The 20,312-nt window shown below is 37.0% G+C and overlaps 1 non-coding gene across 1 annotated transcript; it reads left to right on the forward strand.

Annotated features, from left to right (window-relative positions):
- Positions 1 to 10,341: 10,341 nt before the first annotated feature.
- Positions 10,342 to 10,448, forward strand: LOC118490799. The gene has a single exon (XR_004890024.1). It is a non-coding gene; the product is annotated as a small nucleolar RNA R71 (small nucleolar RNA).
- Positions 10,449 to 20,312: the final 9,864 nt, after the last annotated feature.

A 20,312-nucleotide genomic window follows, 5' to 3' on the forward strand; every position in this document is an offset into this window, starting at 1 on the left:
AATGATGGGATTGGTGCGAATGATGTGATTGATGGGAATGATGAGAATGGAAGGAATGTTAAGAATGGTGAGATGGTGACGAGTTATGTGAAAATGAATATCTCGCAGATTGAGACAAGTAAGAATTCCCCGAATCTTGGTAAGGATCCGAGTCGTGAGAATGGGAGGGTATATGTCCCGATGGTCCTCCCCTCATCGGACCATTTCTACGTCCTAGTTAGCGAAATCTTGGAGCATGGGAGCGCTAAAATGAAAACCACCTCCAGTTGTAAGAACCATGAGAACCACTCTCCACCAATCATATTCTGCCAACAAAAAGGGTAGTTTGGTCATTTACCCCAAATGTCAAATCCCTACCTCTCTCCACATTTAAAACCATCAGCCTTTTTAAAATGTCAGATTCATTTAAAACCCATCGTTGTCTCTCTCTCGTCATTTGAAACTCACACCTCACTCTCTCTGATGAAGATTTTGATGAAGCAAATCTTCATCCTCTCTCAAAGCAACTCTTCTTCATCTTCATTAGATTACAGGAAAGAGAGAGAGAGGGTAGACAGAGAAAGAGAGAGAGAGAGGGAGACCGGTGAACCCGTCATGAACATAAAAGCACCACCACTGCCGGTCCCTTCTGCTGAAATCCACCCGCTACCACCGCCGTAAGCGGCGACGACGAGGACACCGGTAACCCTTCGCCGGCTTCTCACTCTCCACCGCATTTCTCTCATCTCACTCTCTCTCTCGACTTTGTGTTTTTCACCATCGTGTGACACCACCAGAGGGTGGTGGCCGGCTGCTTCTATTCGTCGAAGATGGTGGAATGCACGAGGGATGTGGGGGTAAGTGTTACAGGGACGAGGGAGGAGGGTGTCGAGGTGTGTATGTTTGACAGGCCAGTTAATCGGCGCTGGAGGAACAGTTTTCGGTTGCCGGATTTTAGCGAGATGGAGAGGCAGAGAAAAAAGAATGATGGTGTCTGTGTTTGTTTTGGAAAAAATGAAGCATGTGTTTGTGTGTGTATTTGTTGAGTCTTGGCACACACAAAAGATAGATGGGATCTGGAAAAGTGAGTTGCACTTTTTTTAAAGTTTTTTGAATGATAAAAGGTTGTTTGAACGATGCATTTGTATTCTTTGATTCTCATGGGTTTTGATCTGTTTGGATTGGACGGCGATGATGAAAAAAACATAGATTTTGATGACGATGGCGCGGCAAAGACGGTGGAGGGTAGGTTTTTGAACTAACAACCCCACTTTTGCAGCCATTTGATTATCGGAAAATCTGAGCCAAGCCCCGTTTTTTTTTTCGAGATACATATTGTTTTGATGTTGTTGGTTTTTTATATTTTTTCCCCCAGTCGATGATGATAACAATCTATCTGAGACACCTACCGAGTTTGCGATTTCTGGGTGCGTTCATTTTGCATAAAAAAGTTTTTGTAAAAAAAAAAAGATAAACCGTAAACTTTTAATGTAAACGTAAACTTTTTAACGTGAAACGTAAAAACGTAAAACGTAAAATGTAAAAAGTCTAACGTAAAACGTAAAAACGTTTTACGTAAAAAGTTTAATGTAAAACGTAAAACATAAAAATTTAACATAAAACGTAAAAAATTAACATAAAACGTAAAACGTAAAAACGTAAAAAGTTTAACGTAAAACGTAAAAAGTTTTACGTAAAACGTAAAAAGTTTTACGTAAAACGTAAAAAGTTTAACGTAAAACGTAAAAAGTTCAACGTAAAACGTAAAACGTAAAAAGTTTAAAAATATGTTAAAAAATCTGAATTTAAAAAGCATTTAATAAAAAAATTTTGTTTAAAAAAGAAAACCTAATATTATAATACAAAAAAAGTAATAAAAAATAATAAAGACAAAAATTTTTTGGTAAAATTTGTATTTACCAGTGTAAACTGACGTATTTTCAAAAGACTAAGTTATAGGTTGCAAGGATACGTAAATAGGTTGGTAGTTGCCTGGTAATGCTAGAAGAGGAATTTGCAACTTCTTTGCATAAAGCCTAGTAGTATGTTATCTCATTTATGTACATTTTTCGATCCGCCTGTGGATCTTTATTACAAGCAGTCTGTATTATTATTTTGGACACTTGGACATTTATGTTTGTAATAATATTTTAAATACAAGACTTCCGCTGTGCTATCTTTGTTTCTTTATCTTGATATCAATCTCGTCACGATATTCCGCATCAGGGCCCACCGGTTTGTTGTGGAAATATTGGGGTGTGACAGGTTGGCATCAGAGCCAACGCTTGAGAGAATTAAACGCTAGACTTTTGTGTTTAATCTCAAACAGCACAATAGCATAATCCTTTGAGTTTCTGAGTCTAGGCAATGACCTAGGATTAATTCCTATCAAGGATAAGATACACAATTCAAACCCTTCCAAAACAGGATGACATCAGTTCTTGAAAATACTTCTTGAAACTTTCAACGCCTGCCAGATCCAAATTAGTTTCCTGACATACATGTAGTTTGAAAACATCAACAAAAGTTGAGCGAGTTCATGTGTTTTTGTATGTGTGCACGAATAATCTTGTAAACATTTGTAAGTATTCCTTTGTAATCCGGTATGAAAGCGTCTATGAACAAATCAATTAATGAGTTGCAAGGTCATTAATATGTATGCAATGGTGTAGGAAGGCTCAAACCTAGCGGATTTCGTACCGGGCCACCCGGCTGGAACGACATAGTCACCACATGCGCCAACCCGCGGACCTAAAGGTGGGGCTCGCAACACCCAAATAGATCTATCACTCATGCCCCACGGTCTTCATACGAAGATTAATGGTCTTAAGCTAACGCCTACCCATTCACATGATCTAACAGTTCATTCCATAGCTAACCATACCATTTGTAAACGTTCGAAACATTTGAAACATGTATTTCACCCCCGTAAGTTATAAAACTGAAAACAGTTAAAAGAAAAAGTGGGACATGAACTCACTGATTTGCGTCCGATATCATGTGTACCCAAAGTATGTATCCTTAATCCGTACTATCACCTACACACGTGCTAAGTATTATTAGACGTTTAGGTCGTGTAACGACTCTTAGTCTTAGTTGTTTATTAAGGCTTATTTTGGAATTCTTGGTATATTTTGAGTTACATCTTTGATGTACATTATATAACCCAAATTATATAATTATTAGTTAAAATAGTAATATTTTAACTTCAATTATATTTATCCAATTATTTGGAATATTGCTAAAATGAATATATTTTTAGCTTGATTTATTATGCATTTCTCACATAAGTATTTTCCAAGTGTGTATTTTTAACTTGATTTATTTTGCCAAGTATTGATGGAGTATTCCGGTGTATATTTGTACGTATAGAAATACGTATTTTCTAGTATTTATTAAGTATTTTGTACTCAACCTTGTGTATAATTTTCCGGAATATATTTTTAGACAACTAAAAATCACCAAATTTATATTCCTAAAATATTCTTATTTTAAGAGAATTTTATAGAAAAATACCTATAACTTTACATGGAAAAATAAATATACCTTCATACATGTCTCAAAAATAATATATATTTTTAAGATTAACTTTAGAAAATATATATTTCTAGTTTTCACCCAAAATAATATATTTTTAACTTGTTTAAGAAAATATATATTTTTCTCCACTCAAAAATAATATATTTTATATTTGACAAAATATGATATATTTTGTAATGTTTATAAATATCCATATTTTCCGTTTCTTCGGTTTCTAAGATACCGTTTGTCATACTTGACGAGTTATGAATTTATTTTCGGAATATATATAACTATAGTCCATATGTCCGATTGTCCGATTGTCCAATATTCGGGTATAATTTATATATTTATATTCTTGGAATTTTTGGTAATATTTTCATGTTACAATTTTGGGTATTTAGGTGTGTTATATTATTTTCAAGTCCCTAAAATAATATAACTAATACAATCAATATACAAGTAACACATAATTTGTGATATCTAAATATATATTTTCCTAAATATGTACTTAGTCATTTTTATTATCAAAAATCAACCTCTAATATTTGTAATTTTTATAACAAAAATTATGGCAAATTTTTATATTAAAACCAAGATCAAGATTTACTTGTAAACACTTGTTTAAAAATATTTTTCTAAGTGTTTAATTTCTACAAAAATTTTACCATAGTTTCCCCTTAAAAATGGAGGTTTCCATGCTTAAAAGCATATCATTTTCTTTTAAAAACTCATCATCAATCATCAACAATTTACACAAGACTTACCATGAGCCATAATATGCATTTTAACAACATGTCATGAACTTGATGTTTAACAAAAATGTGTAGTAATTTCACATGTTGTTTAGTAAGCTTATTTATCTCTAAAAACATGGTTTTTAGTTTATAAAACTCATTCTTGTGAAATTTCATTCTTTACTGTTGATGCATGGAATGTCTGTTGACTACGTCTACATGAAGTCTTAGGTCAAGATAGGTCAACATAGGGTCTAGAGAATCAAAAACATGTTTTATATATGAGGTTTCGCTTGAATGTCATATGTGTAAAAGGTTTCGCTTGAGTGTCAAATAGGTTTCGCTTCTAGGGAATTATAGAGGTTTCGCTTGTAGGTTATGCCTTACAAGCGGAACCACATCATCTATATATAGGTTGTTGAAGCGAAACATAAGGAGTGGTTGAACATTGAAGCGGAACTGTTGAGAGCTTTTGGTAGCAAAACTCTGTCAAATTCATTTCATAAAGCAATAAAAGTAAGGAATTGAATAGGAAAGCTGTTGTTACTTCATTTACGTTGATTCCGCCTTCGTATGTGAAGATGAACGTTCTCTACTGACTATTCAGGGTCGGAACACGGTCCAACATTTACAACTTGTGTGATGATTTTTCAAAAATCAATCTTCTTGTATTTTTCTTGTTACCAACACTTTTCTAGCTTTGTTTTAACCCTTAAAACATAATCACTTTCTTTAAAAACCAAGTTCATGTTAAATCTTATAATAAACTTTGGTTTCTTGAAAATATTATTTTTGAAATCTTTTATTTTTAAGACTTATAACTTGTAGAAATAACCATCATACACTAAAACAAGTTCATCTTCAAGTTCATGATTGGTGCGTGTGAAGTGTTATATATTTTTAATGTATATTTTAAGCCCTTTAACACTTTTTTAGCCAAGTTTTAAATTTATAAAACACGATATTACTAACACTAAACACACATATGGGCAAGTGCACCCATCGTGAGCGTAGTATAGTGTTGGTAAGATACCAAGGTCGTCCAAGGACACAAGAGCTTTTAATACCGGTTTATCCTCAACGTCTAATCAAATCAAAAGTTAGAAAAATGTTTTTAAACTAGAAAAATAAAACTAACTAAAATGCTGAAAAATAAAATAAAAGTAAAAACAGATAGACAAGATGAATCAATAAGATCCGACTCGCCTTTAGTGTAACCTTTGATTACTTCCGCACTTTTGCACTTTTTAAGAGATTATCTTAGTTATTATAGTAGGCCTCTCTTTTGAAGGTGACGTTACCCTCAACCCAGTAGTTTGAGTCAGTAAGGATACAATCCTAAAGGGTCGGATTATTGAAAGATAATTAATTAAGTTATTAATGCATAATGTGGTAGGCCCCTCTTTTGAAAGTGACGTTACCCTCGGCTAAGTAGTCTGAGTCAGCAGGGATACAGTCCTAAGTAGCCGGGTTAAAGTTTTAATAGTAGTTTAACTTATGAGGGGATCAAAGAGTTTGGACCCCCGCCATCCAATACCGTTGGGTATTGAAGGAGGTCCTACTAAATTTGACCCAGGTCCTTTGCAGGATCTATACACTGAACAATGGCAAGACTCTTACCAAACCGTTCCCTTAACCCCCGACCAGGTAGCCAACATACCTCCATATAGACGGTGGAGATATGAATGGTGAAAATCTTTTATTTTATATAGACAGTAAAATAATGCCAAGACACCACGGACAAACGATAAGGAAGAATCACCTTCAACATAAGAAACTAGTAATTAAAGTCATTAATACAAAACCAATTAAAAAGTTCAAAATATTAAAAATAAAAAGCATTACACTAAACACTTGTCTTCACCAAGTGATGTAAGAGACTTAGGCAAACATGGCCTTTGATTGTCAAGAACTGTTACGATCAATCTTGGATCCCGAGACGACTCACACAATCTATGATGGACAATGGATGATGGTGGTGGATGATGGTGTTGTGATGGTGGTGGGTGATGGGTGAAGTGTGAGAGAGGTGGTGTGCCAAGGGATGAGTTGCAAGAGCTCCAAGCACTCCTATTTATAGGCTGAAGAGAAGCTCGGGCACGGCCCCGTGTACATCCGAGTCTCTCTCTTCATTAATTGCAATTTCATTAAATGCATCTACAACAGTTGACCATGCCCCCGTGTCCGCTGAGCACGACCCCGTGTGCAGAAACATATCTGTACTATCAAGATTTGCCTGGATTTCGCGAATCTTATAGTTGACCACGGCCTCGTGTCCGCTGAGCACGGCCCCGTGTTGGGCAATAGAAGCTTCTACCACTTTGTCTTTTCTGCTGACACTTGGGCACGCCCCCGTGCTCACTGAGCACGGGGCATGTTCAGTCTTCTGTCTTCTTGTTTTGCTTTGGGAAGATGTTGTCGGGAGGTCTGGCATGCCACGTTTGTTCCTTTTCTTGTATTTATGTCAGATTTAGCTGCCTTTTTGCTTCTTTTGTTCATTTGAGCTCATTTAATCCTGAAAATACAAAAGGAAGACAAAAGCACACTTTCTCCAACATTAGTACTAAAAAAGGGTTAGTTTTATGTCACAATTGATGTAATTTATATGTTGCATTTTGTGCACATCAAATACCCCCACACTTGAATCTTTGCTTGTCCTCAAGCAAAGCTTTTATAATGTGGCTTTTTTACTCCAAATGGAATGGGTAGAAGAGAAGGTTTTTAGGCTTGTCATAGAGTGTCGGGATTTCCAATATTCTTTATTTAGGTTTTATTTTTATTTATTTACAATCCTATTGGTCATGATTTATTAAAAACGTTTCATAGGATAAATTACTTATTAAGGCATAACATACCTTTTTAAAATCCATTTATATACAAGTTCACATACCTCACGGGGGATCACTCAACACTCGGCCGAAGGTGTATTTTTAGTGAATCACTCGAGAGCGGCATGGAGCTTACTCCTACCATAAGCTTGCCAAGCAATCAATCCTCCTCCTTTTTAACTATATACCTTTGTAAATATCAAGAGGACGTTTTGGGTGAAGGGTTAGGCTTGGGCTAAAGGTGGGTGGTTGGGTTAGTGGTTAGTGAAAGGGCAAAAAGCGTAAAAAGCGTCGGTTTTTGAAAGACTTTTTATTTTTCACAATTTTATTTTATTTTGATGAACCATTTCTTTCAAACAAAGTAATTTTTGATGAACTTGTTTGTTTATTTGGTTTCATCAATATATATATATATATATATATATATATATATATATATATATATATATATATATATAGTCATAAGAAAAACCGAGCTTTGTTACTAAAAGAAAGGGTTAAAATAAAAAGGTTTAGGTGGGTAAAAAGGGTGATTGTTTTGGGTTAAGAAATGAAAAGGTTTAGGCTCAAAGAGGTTAACTAGGGGGATTTTGGGTAGGTGGTAAAAAAAATGAAAAACAATGGTGTAGAAAGAAAAAAGGGTTAGTCCTAATGCCTCCATCATTTACTTACTCGGATTTAAGTTGGTAAGGACCGGGAATGCATTGTTGTGGCAAGTTCTAGAGTCGTATGAACCAAGCGGCTATTCACACAAGAAACGAAAAATGAGCATTTAGTGTAAAGATATGTATTTGTATGCTCAATAAAGGCTCAAAACTTACTTTTGTGGGAATGGGTTTTTATGTGAGCAAGTATATATAATCAAATTTTAACTAAGCTTGTCATGCCGTTTCATAATTTTCTGATGTTGGTTCTTTTTATCACGACGCTATCGGTTGTAAACTTCTAAAAATATAACCTTTTTTTGAACTTGAAACTCCCAACTTAAACTTAGACAAGTAAAAAATGAAATTTTTTTTGAAAAAAAAAATTGGGGTGATTAGCGGTACCAATAGAGTTTTGTGTAAGGCTTGTTAATTAGGACTTGCAAGATTCAAAGTTTTAATATCTCCCCCACACTTAAATTACACATTGTCCTCAATGTGTCCCAAAAATAAGTTATTTTAGGTTGATTGAATGTGTAAAAGGGTGTTAAAAGCAAAATTTTATGTTTCTGGCACTCTGGACACGGCCCCGTGGTGACCGGGCACGGCCCCGTGTTCAGGTACCAGTGACAAAATTTAGTAAAGAGAAACAGAAGCCTGGACACGGGGGTGTGTTCAGTGTACACGGCCCGTGTCCAGTTAACTGAACTGGGCGTTTTCTGCAGATTTGTGCAGCACGGGGCCGTGTTGGGCGGACACGGCCCGTGCTAAACTTGATGTAATGAAGAAATTTTTGTCGGATGGCCCTGTTTTCGTGCATGGGGTGATGTTTCTCGTTTCCCTTGTGATCCTTTACCATCCCGAGTGTGTTTTATTCCTGCAAATTAAAATTAAACTAAAACTTAATCTAAGATAAACTAAGGATAGTTCCGCGGAATGCCTCCGTGGTGCGCCACGTTTATAAGGGTCCTTGGCTAGACCCAAAGTGAGGTCATATATTTTCCGAGCTGGATGTTTTGCATCCCATGTTGCACCGTCAGAGAGCATCATCCAAACTCGAATCAATGACCTTCATGTAATTGACCGGGTCATCGTCCTCTACTCTCTTCCCAACCCCAAACTTCACTTCCTTATCCCCAAACTTCAAAGTAAGTGTTCCGTCATTCATGTCTACCACTGCTTGCGCGGTGGCTAGAAATGGCCTCCCTAGTATGAGGGGGACTTCGGTGTCCTCTTCCGTATCTAGTATGACAAAGTCGGCCGGATAGACGAAATTGTAGACTTTGACCAATAGATTTTCAGCGACACCTTGCGGGTATTCGACAGATCTGTCGGCAAGTTGTATACTTATCTTGGTAGGGCTTGTTTTTCCTAGGCCGAGTCGTTTGAACATTGATGCAGGCATGAGGTTAATGCTAGCCCCAAGGTCGGCTAGTGCATTACGAACGGGAGATTCCCCGATCGAGCAAGGAATTGTAAAGCCTCCAGGATCAATTTTCTTTTGTGGGAGTTTGTTGAGTACGAGGGCAGAGCATTCTTCGACTAAGTTAACTAATTGCAATGATTCAATTTTCCTTTTATGAGTGAGGAAGTCCCTCATGAATTTTGAGTATTTAGGCATTTGAGTTAGGACTTCGATAAAAGGAATATTAACATGCAATTGTTTTAGTAGATTTTCGAATTTTGCGAATTGCTCATTGGTCTTTTGACGAATTAACCTACCGGGGTATGGAACCGGAGGAGCCTTGGTAGGCTCTTGAATTATAGGAGAAGCCTTCTCTTGTTGGGGCGGTGTTGTGCTTCCCTCAGTTGGCGGTGGTGGAGATTCTTCGGAACCCACGGTACGGTTTCTTAATGTTATGAGATGAACTTGTGCTTTTGGGTTTGTTTCGGTATTACTTGGTAACGCGCCTTGTGGTCTCTTGGAGAAATTTTGAGCTAATTGATTTATTTGTTTTTCAATGTTTTGTATACTAGCTTGTTGATTTCAAAAATTCGATTCCAATTGTTGAAATCGGTCCGAGTTTTTTTTTTTCAGTGTCGGAGATGAGGCGAGATACAGTATCTTCAAGCCTTTCTCGTCCACCTTGTTGTTGAGGGAAATTTTGTGACTCATTTCTTGGTTGTTGAAAGTCTGTTCGTTGGTTTAGGTTTTGTTGGTTGCTACTATTGCCGGGTTCTCTCCAACCAAGGTTAGGGTGGTTACGCCATCCTTGGTTGTAGGTACCCATTGGAGGACCCGACGGCCTAGGTCTATTATCAATGTGGTTTACCGACTCTGGTTGATCATCTGTTTCTTTCATACAACTCCAATTTTCATGTGGCCCACCACACCCTTCACAAGCCATATCCGAGACCGTTTTTATCATTTCTAACTTTTTGATTTTTGAAGAGAGGGCCTCGATTTGGGCTTGTAAAGAAGTGCTTTCATCAACCTTATGGGCGCCCGGGGCAATAGATTTATTGCCTCGGGGAGTGTGCCACTGAAAATTGGTTTGAGCAATTTCCTCAATTTGATTGTATATTTCATGTGGGTGACGATTACCTAAAACTCCCCCGGAGCTAGAGTCAAGTGTTTGTCTTGTGTGTGGCAACAACCCATTGTAGAAAGTGGATACTTGTTGCCATACCGCAAGACCATGATGAGGACACTTTCGCAATAACTCCTTGAACCTTTCCCAAGTTTCATATAAGGATTCCCCATCCTCTTGTGAATATGTATTAATTTCATTCATTAATTTAGCCGTTTTAGCGGGAGGGAAATACTTATATAGAAACTTTTGGGCTAGTTCATCCCAGGTGTTTACCGAACCAACTGGGAGGGCGTTGAGCTAAGCTTTTGCTCGGTCTTTTAGTGAAAATGGAAACATTCGCAGGCGGATGGTGTCATTTGATGGCCCATTGATCCGAAAGGTATCACATATTTCTAAGAAATTAGTAATATGTAGATGGGGATCCTCGTCGGCAAGCCCATGGAAGGTTGCGGAGTGTTGAAGCATTTGTATCAAATGTGGCCGAAGTTCGAAGTTGTTAGCTTCAACATTTGGTGCATTGATAGCGGCGCCGAGATTACCCACGGTGGGTCATAGGTAATCCATGAGGGTACGTTAGTCCGCCATTGGAAGTGGGTCCCCCGGAACCTTCTCTTGGTTTTTAGCTTTAATTCTTTTTCTGAGAAAGCGTTCGGGTTCTTCTAGAGGTTCTTTTATGTCTCTACTAGAACTGGAGCTCATACACTACGTAGAAAGTTCAGATGCGGTGTCTGGTTCCAAGTCCTGCAATAAAAACAGAAAAGAATGTTGGTTAGGAAGTTCACCACGGCCCCGTGCTCAGTGAACACGGCCCGTGGTCAGAGATACGGCGATTGTTTTCTGGATCCTTGTTGCTGGAAAGTTGGACACGGCCCCGTGTTGCACCGACACGGCCCCGTGCTCAGCTCTCTGTAACTCGGAAAATAAAAACTGCCAGTGACACTGCTGGGCACGGCCCGTGCTCAGCTCTGCAGAAGCTGAAAAACTAAGAAAATCCTAAAAAAAAAATAAAAATAGAAAAAAAATGATTCGGCCGCTGATTCCTAACTTTCTTAAAATCCTTGTGTCCCCGGCAACGACGCCAAAAAACTTGATGCGTGTGAAGTGCGATATATTTTAGATGTATATTTTAAGCCCTTTTTACACTTTTTAGCCAAATTTTAAATTTATTAACACGATATTCACTAACACTAAACACACATATGGGCAAGTGCACCCATCGTGGACGTAGTATAGTGTTGGTAACATACCGAGGTCATCCAAGGACACAAGAGCTTTTAGTACCGGTTTATCCTCAACGTCTAATCAAATCAAAATGTTAGAAAAAAGGTTTTTTTAAACTAGGAAAATAAAACTAACTAAAATGCTGAAAAGTAAAATAAAAGTAAAAACAGATAGACAAGATGAATCACTTGGATCCGACTCGTGTGTAGTGTAACCTTTGATTATTTTCGCACTTTTACACTTGTTTAAGAGATTAACTTAGTTATTGTAGTAGGCCCCACTTTTGAAGGTGACGTTACCCTCAACCCAGTAGTTTGAGTCAGCAAGGATACAATCCTAAAGGGTCGGATTATTGAAAGATAATTAATTAAGTTATTAAAGCATAACGTGGTAGGCCCCTCTTTTGAAGGCGACGTTACCCTCGGCTAAGTAGTCTGAGTCAGCAGGGATACAGTCCTAAGCAGCCGGGTTAAAGTTTTAATAGTAGTTTAACTAATGAGGGGGTCAAAGAGTTTGGACCCCCGCCATCCAATACCGTTGGGTATTGAAGGAGGTCCTACTAAATTTGACCCAGGTCCTTTGCAGGATCTATACACTGAACAATGGCAAGACTCTTACCAAACTGTTCCCTTAACCCCCGACCAGGTAGCCAACATACATCCATATAGACCGTGGAGATATGAATGGTGAAAATCTTTTATTTTATATAGACAGTAAATAATGCCAAGACACCACGGACAAACGATAAGGAAGAATCACCTTCAACATAAGAAACTAGTAATTAAAGTCATTAATACAAAACCAATTAAAAAGTGCAAAAGATTAAAAATAAAAAGTATTACACTAAACACTTGTCTTCACCAAGTGATGTAAGAGACTTAGGCAAACATGGCCTTTGATTGTCAAGAACTCTTACGATCAATCTTAGATCCCGAGACGACTCACACACTCTATGATGGACAATGGATGATGGTGGTGGATGATGGTGTTGTGATGGTGGTGGGTGGTGGGTGAAGTGTGAGAGAGGTGGTGTGCCAAGGGATAAGTTGCAAGAGCTCCAAGCACTCCTATTTATAGGCTGAACAGAAGCTCGGGCACAGCCCCGTGTCCACTGGGCACCGCCCCGTGTCCATCCGAGTCTCTCTCTTCATTAAATGCAATTTCATTGAATGCGTCTGCAACAGTTGACCACGCCCCGTGTCCGCTGAGCACGACCCCGTGTGCAGAAGCATATCTGTACTATCAAGATTTGCCTGGATTTCGCGAATCTTATAGTTGACCACGGCCCCATGTCCGCTGAGCACGGCCCCGTGGTGGGCAATAGAAGCTTCTACCACTTTATCTTTTTTGCTGACACTTGGGCATGCCCCCGCGCTCACTGAGCACGGGGCGTGTTCAGTCTTCTGTCTTCATGTTTTGCTTTGGGAAGATGCTGTCGGGAGGTCGGGCATGCCACGTTTGTTCCTTTTCTTGTATTTATGTCAGATTTAGCTGCCTTTTTTCTTCTTTTGTTCATTTGAGCTCATTTAATCCTGATAATACAAAAGGAAGACAAAAGCACACTTTTTCCAACATTAGTACTAAAAAAGGGTTAGTTTTATGCCACAATTGATGTAATTTATATGTTGCATTTTGTGCACATCAGTTTCCCCTTAAAAATGGAGGTTTCCATGCTTAAAAGCATATCATTTTCTTTAAATAAAACTCATCATCAATCATCAACAATTTATACAAGACTTACCATGAGCCGTAATATGCATTTTAACAACATGTCATGAACTTGAAGTTTAACAAAAACGTGTAGTAATTTCACATGTTGTTTAGTAAGCTTATTTATCTCTAAAAACATGGTTTTTAGTTTATAAAACTCATTCTTGTGAATTTTCATTCTTTACAACCTGTGTGATGATTTTTCAAAAATTAATCTTCTTGTATTTTTCTTGTTACCAACACTTTTCTAGCTTTGTTTTAACCCTTAAAACATGATCACTTTCTTTAAAAACCAAGTTCATGTTTAATCTTGTAATAAACTTTGGTTTCTTGAAAATATTATTTTTGAAATCTTTTATTTTCAAGACTTATAACTTGTAGAAATAATCATCATACACTAAAACAAGTTCATCTTCAAGTTCATGATTTACATAAAGAATGATCATCACAAATTTCTCAAGATCCATCCTTACACTTGCTAGATCATGTGTTTAATCATCATCTAGCAAGCTTCATATGATCTACATCATAATCACAAGAAATCAACAAACAAGTTTAACACATATACTAAAACAACTTGATCTTCATGTTATCAAGCTGTATGTTCAAGATCATCTTCATGTTTTGTTGTGATTATTAAGATTAACAAGTTACATGACACTTTAACAACTAGAATTAGAAATAAAAACAAGGTTAAAGGGGCTTACTACTAGCTCTAAGGCTAGGGAAGAAACAAGTGTGAAGATGATGAGAAAAGTGATGGATAAAAGCTCCTAGATGAGGTCCTTCAAGCTCCCTTGCTTCCAAGCTTCTTAGATATGCTTAAGTGTAGGACCGGTTTTGATACCGTTCGATTGCGTAACGAACGTTCGACGTGCGGAATCCGTGAACGTGCGTGACCGAACACACAATAACGTACTAGAACCGTGATTTTATTGAAGAATATGACGTGTACGATACAAAAATCACGTGGAGAGAGTTTTCTCTCTCTAGACTTTCTCTCTCTAGACTTGAATCTCCAAATCACCAAATGAGCAAAAAGTCTTTTAACTTATGTCATAACTCTCCTATTTATAGGTCAAGGCTTTAATGAAACTTTTCATTAATTACAAGATTGCCACCTTGCCTTTTAACTAGATATGACACTATAAAGACTTGATTTCTTCGGTTTCTCGCTACGACTCGGATTGACGAAGGCGATAGACATTAAATGCACTAACAATCTCCCCCTTGGATATTGCCGTAGTCAATCTCGTAGCGTCTTGTCTTTCTCTCTTTCGAACAGAATCCCCGTGGATCTGTCTTTAGATTCAGTTGCTCTCCCTCTTGGTAGTCTCTTTCTTCAGGCTCCCCCTTTCGTCAAGCTTCCTTGCTTTTGGGATCGACGCCTGGCTTTCCGTAGCAACAGAATCAGAGACCTACACATCTCAACCTCTCATAAGATAAAATAATTTTGACTCTAAAAGAATTCACTCAAAAATTCTCAAACATATAACACACAATATTGTGATTCAAATTAATGAATCATCTAAACATTTGAGGATTATCTTCCAACTTCTCATCATCTTAACCAAACCAATTGTTCATCTTGTTTAGCCGTTGAGATTTTGAATATCAGCTTTTCAACATCAGTTGTCGAAAATCTTTATTTTGAATTTTTCAAAATATGAAACATAAGTGCAAAAACAAAATTTAAATGCAGCAATAAAATATGTACAAACACTATTTTTGTGAGTTTGTGAAAGAGGATCATATTAGTTTTTGAGACAAATCACTAGCACCGTTAAGCTTTTAGACATTTTAAGTTCTAAACGATTCACGTTGATTGACGATATAGTTGTCCTCTTAAGCTCAATCTAAAAACTTTCGAAATGCTTACCGATACGTTAAGGTATATTAATTTTGCACTAAATTCTTATGGACCCCACGATCTCAGCATATCCCCTCATCATGTAATACACTGACTCAAGTAATGCCTTTAAACTTTCATCAACTGTGATAAGTGCGAAAATAACGCAGAATGTTTAAACATTAACAATCAGGTCGATACTTCCGTATACGCAGAGAAAGTCCAATGTTTAAACAAAATAAGAAAATAAAACAAGTTGAAATTGTTTAGGCTTTAACCACCAGGTCGATACTTCCGTATACGCAGAGGAGGTCCAAAGCTTAAACGAAACACCAAAGAAAATAAAGCAGAACGTTTAGGCAATAACATCCAGGTCGATACTCACGTATACACAGAGGATGTCCAATGCTTAAACAAAATAAAAAATAAAACAAGTTTAAATCTTTGCAAAATGAAATGCACAATCACAGCGACTTCTCAGCAAAGTTGTGAAAGTTCACAAACTTAACCAGTTTTTATGCTTTTTGGCATTCAGCGATTACTGAGTAGGTACACAATCACGAAGGACAAAACTAAGTACTATGCTTTCAACCATGTTTCCCACTAGAACTAGGCTTTTTCATTTAAGTTTGTATCGTTATCGCAAATCTACTAGTCTAGCTGAGCCTATCGTCGCATCTTTAGTGAGATCGTTTATCACATTTGACATTTCATTTCTTTAGCGTGCTGTGATAGTCCACTGATTTTCTATCATTTCCTCTTGTTTCAACAAAACTCATTTTTGCTTTTTCAATGTTTTTGGCCTTTTAGATTTTATGATGTTTTTGTATTTTTCAAATTTTCTAATTTTTTTAAAATTTTTCTCCCCCTAAAATCAAAATATGTTTCAATTTTGATTTTCTGAGAAAATTTGAAAACAAACTATACAAGAAACATGACAAACTGATATCAAATCGCTTCAATTCGCCATCCTTTTGGCGTAAACAATCAGAACTCCCCCTGACAACAAACTATTTTCCCATTTAGATTTCAAAACACTTAAGTTTGTTTTAATCAAAATGGTTTTTCCGGAAAACTAGTTTTGTGTGTCATTTCATAAACTCGGGGTTTTATCATCACATTGTTTTAAGAAATGTGCCGATTCATGTTCCACGCTTACCAACCTGGGAACTCCGGCAAGTCAGGTTTTTTATTTGAAAAGTTTCACCCAAGCCTGACTGTCCTTGGGTGATTTTGAATTCTTGTTCAACAATGGTGGAAAATTTGCATCATCCATTGTTAAACCTGAATTCTCAGATTTTACCTCAACACATGGATCCTCTGGTTTTGACACACCAGAATCATTGCCTGCACATGGCTTATCTGACTTTGACCTGTCAGATTCATTGCCTGAAGGTGGCTTGTCTGACTTTGACACGTCAGATTCATCGCCGACCATTTTCTTCTTCTTCTTTTCTTCTTTCGTCCTCAGATTTGTATCTGATGAATTCGTCTTGCTTGACTTTTCAATCGAGGGAGTTGATTCATCAGAACTCTTATTCGATCTGTCGGGTGAACCCGAGGACAAAATTCTTTCGAGATACTCTTGTGCTTTCTTCCTCTTTTTCCTCAGTCTATCTTTCTGCCCCTGAGAAAGCTTCACTTTCTGTTTTTGAACTTTCTGTTCTGAAACTTTCAGTTCCTTGGGCTTTTCTTTGACTTTGACTAACTTCATCACCCTTTTCTGAGATATAGCCCTCGATTTTTCATTTGATCTCATTGGGCAATCTCAGGCAATGTGACCTTTTATTTGGCAGTTATAACATCTCCTCATCTCATAGCTCCAATTCTGGCAGTTAACAGCAATGTGTCCTTGATAACCACACCGGTAACACACTCTGTTATCGTACCATGTACCACTTTCACACCAAATGCTCAGATCATAGCATTGTTTGGCTTGGTGATATTCCTTTCTCCTGTTGATTGCTGGATTTGACTTTTGAGCACTGTGGTCTGACCTGCACCACTTATTACCAACTTTTTTTGAGTTTTGATTTTCCAATTTTTGTGGTTTTTTATCACGATTGGATGATCGAACTGATGAGCTTTTATTTTTGTTTTGAACATTTTTCGCCTTTTTAACAATTTGTTTTTGTTCTACAATCTTCTTAACAGGTTTTTGCTTTGAGCATTCACCTATTTCAGTAGATTGCAAAACAGTATTTTTGAATTTTTCTTTTAATTCTAAAAATATTTTTCTTTTCTCATTTTTCTCATTTTCATCATCAGATTTCTCATCACAATCTTCAACTACGACTTTGTCATAGTTTGTGACATCGTCACTTATTGGAACATAATTGATCGGTTTTGGACATGGAATATTCAAATACTCTGAAGAAGTCACAAAACCTTTCAATTTCGTTTCAAGCTCATTGATTTTCTTTCGAGCTTGCTCACCTTCTTTTTCAAGTTGAATAATCTTCTGAAGATGAGAATTTATCATTTTTTGCTTTTCGATGTTGTTTTTGCTAAACACATCTCTCCCATCTTCAAGAATTTTTATTTGACTTTGAAATTCTTTTTCAATTTTTACTTTTTCATTTTCTAAAATTTTTATTTGAATTTTCAAATCATTTTCTGAATTTTTAAAATTTTTGTTTTCTAATGTCAAACTCTTTAAATCCCTCAAGAGTTTGGCATTTTCAGATTTCAGATTTTCATAATTTAAGCACTTCCCAGACATCATTCCAGCTTCAGCTTTCTTCTCAGTCTTGATAGCTGAAATTTCTTTATCCTGCTCCTCTACCTCTTGAACAATTTCCTCAGATTTGACTTTTACTTCATTAGTTGCTACTTCATGATTCTTCTCTCCTGAATCAGACTTCAATTTTCTAATCTTTTGAAATTCAAGTTCTTGAGCTTGAATCTTCTCGACAAACGTGCTCAAATTGAATCCAAAATATCCCAAGCTATTTTTCCACACCGACAAATATGTACCCCACTCATCACGCGATAAAGCGTTTGCCAATTTGTCAACCCACGTCTCATCCATTTTGCTAATGTTCAAACGCTTCATCTCTAAGTATAACTTGACATACCTTTCGATCAACTCTCCAATTGATTCTCCCTTGATACCTGTAAAATTATCAAATTTGTTCAGTGCTATATAAATCTCAGAACCCATGTTTTGGATTTAAAAGATTTACAATGACGAATTTTCAATCAACACAAAAATTCACACAATCAAAAGATTATTCGATTTAGTAGCAAAGATCAGGCGACAATAGATCGGGTGGGGATTCACTCGTGCGAGTATCCGATGCTTGAGAAACACCTTGTATTACCTTTTGATTTCAACAAATGAACTATGTAATCACATGAACATATGGTTGGGTCGATAACATCAAATGTAAAAAAAATATGATTGGGATGGAATTATCAATTCAAAACAATTTTGACTGACAATCATTTTTTAAAGTAAGAAACTCATTGGGCCAACAACATCAATACTATTATCAAATCAATTTTCATTGGGCCGCAAGTAAACCTAATGCTTGTTGAACTGATTATTAATATTCTTTTTTATTCATACACATTAAATTCTATTTGACCAATCGACCGCACATGGGCCGACAACTATGATTGGGCCGCAATGTTCAATATTTTCAACAACAATTTTTTATTTGACTTTAATCGCTTGTGCCGACAAACTTTTATGTCTGATTTATTCTCATTGGGCCTTCAACTAGTGGGCGGAAAATCATACACCCCACTAAACCGACATTTCAAATGACACAAACATCTGATTGGGCCTATGTATAAGATAGCTGATGATGATAGGACCGATTATTTATAACATCTGATTATGTATAACACTTTTTGATTGGGCCTCTAATTGTATCATGACCGACAAACAACGAATGGTCGACAAACAATAACTAACACTTTTTGATTGGGCCGTAAACTAATGAATTAATATGTGATGCAGCCGACAACTAACAAATCAACATGAGCATGTGATGCAGCCGACAACACTTCTAATATATGGATTTTAATTGGGCCTTAAAAGTTAGTGGGTCGGTCACATGCATCCGATATATCAAACACGTATGATTGGGCCTTTCAATTAGTTTTAATGTCTTTTAATCAGATGCAACAGTCGACAACCACGTTCAAGCAAAATCAAAAAGTCACAAGAGCGGAATCATTGATTGGTTCACATGAGCGGTGATGACTGATAAGCGAAACCCTATTGGACCTAATGAGCGGAACTTTATGGAAATCACAAAAGCGGAACTACTGCTTAATGTGATATTGGAGCGAAACCCTTCATTGACGAAAAAGCGAAACCTCAATATATGTCATAATAAGCGAACCACAAAAACGAAACTATCCTGACAAATGAGCGAACCACAAAAGCGAAACCTTGCCGTATGAACGAAACCTCTGATTATTTGACGCAAAATCAAACCGAAAAACTTCGATTTCTCCTAAACGGCTAGGAGTTTAGTGCACTATGTGTGTGGCCATAGATAGAAATCTAACTGTACATGTAAAGTCTAGTGTCTTGAGTCTGTAAAATACCGGACAGAGGTTTCGCTAGGTTTCACTAGGTGTCATTAGGCAATGTCAGGTCAGTATACGGTACGACACGATGTGAAGAAACTGGGCAAGATCCAAAGTGATGTCATCATTGCATAATGATGACATCATATTGTAATCATATGCATGGTTGGATTTCGCTTGAAATGTATGGATTTGGATCTCGCTTGAAATGCATGGATTTATTTCGCTTGAACTTGGAGAGTGTCCTTCAAGCGAAATCAGTCAACTATATATATCAGTAATTCAATTTCAAACGGAATCAAGGGGAATTAGAAGACAACAGGTAGAGAACTTTCGTATGAACTGATCTTCTTGAAGCTAATCAGATCTTCATCATCTACATCAAGAACACTCCGATTTCGTCACGTTGATTAGATAACGAGTGTGTTGTGTGTAGATCGAGTCGAAACTCTGTCCGGTTGTCGTCGTTATGTAATAAACGTTGTTTAATTACGTCTTCGCGCATGATTACGGTTCGATTTAACGGATTCCGCACGTTAAATCGAATCCACCGCAGATCTAGTGATCGTTTACGATCCAATCCTGAACTCACAAATGGTATCAGAGCTAGGAGCTCAATTGCACTGATCAAACGCATTGATTCGTACCAGATTTCAGCGATTTCAGATCCGATTTTCATCTATTTCTTCATTTTTTTTTTACTTTTATCACGTTTTTTCACTGAAAAACGTCAAATTGAACAGGAT

This window comes from Helianthus annuus, chromosome 3 (assembly GCF_002127325.2).
Source record: "Helianthus annuus cultivar XRQ/B chromosome 3, HanXRQr2.0-SUNRISE, whole genome shotgun sequence".
Taxonomy (NCBI): Eukaryota; Viridiplantae; Streptophyta; class Magnoliopsida; order Asterales; family Asteraceae; genus Helianthus; species Helianthus annuus.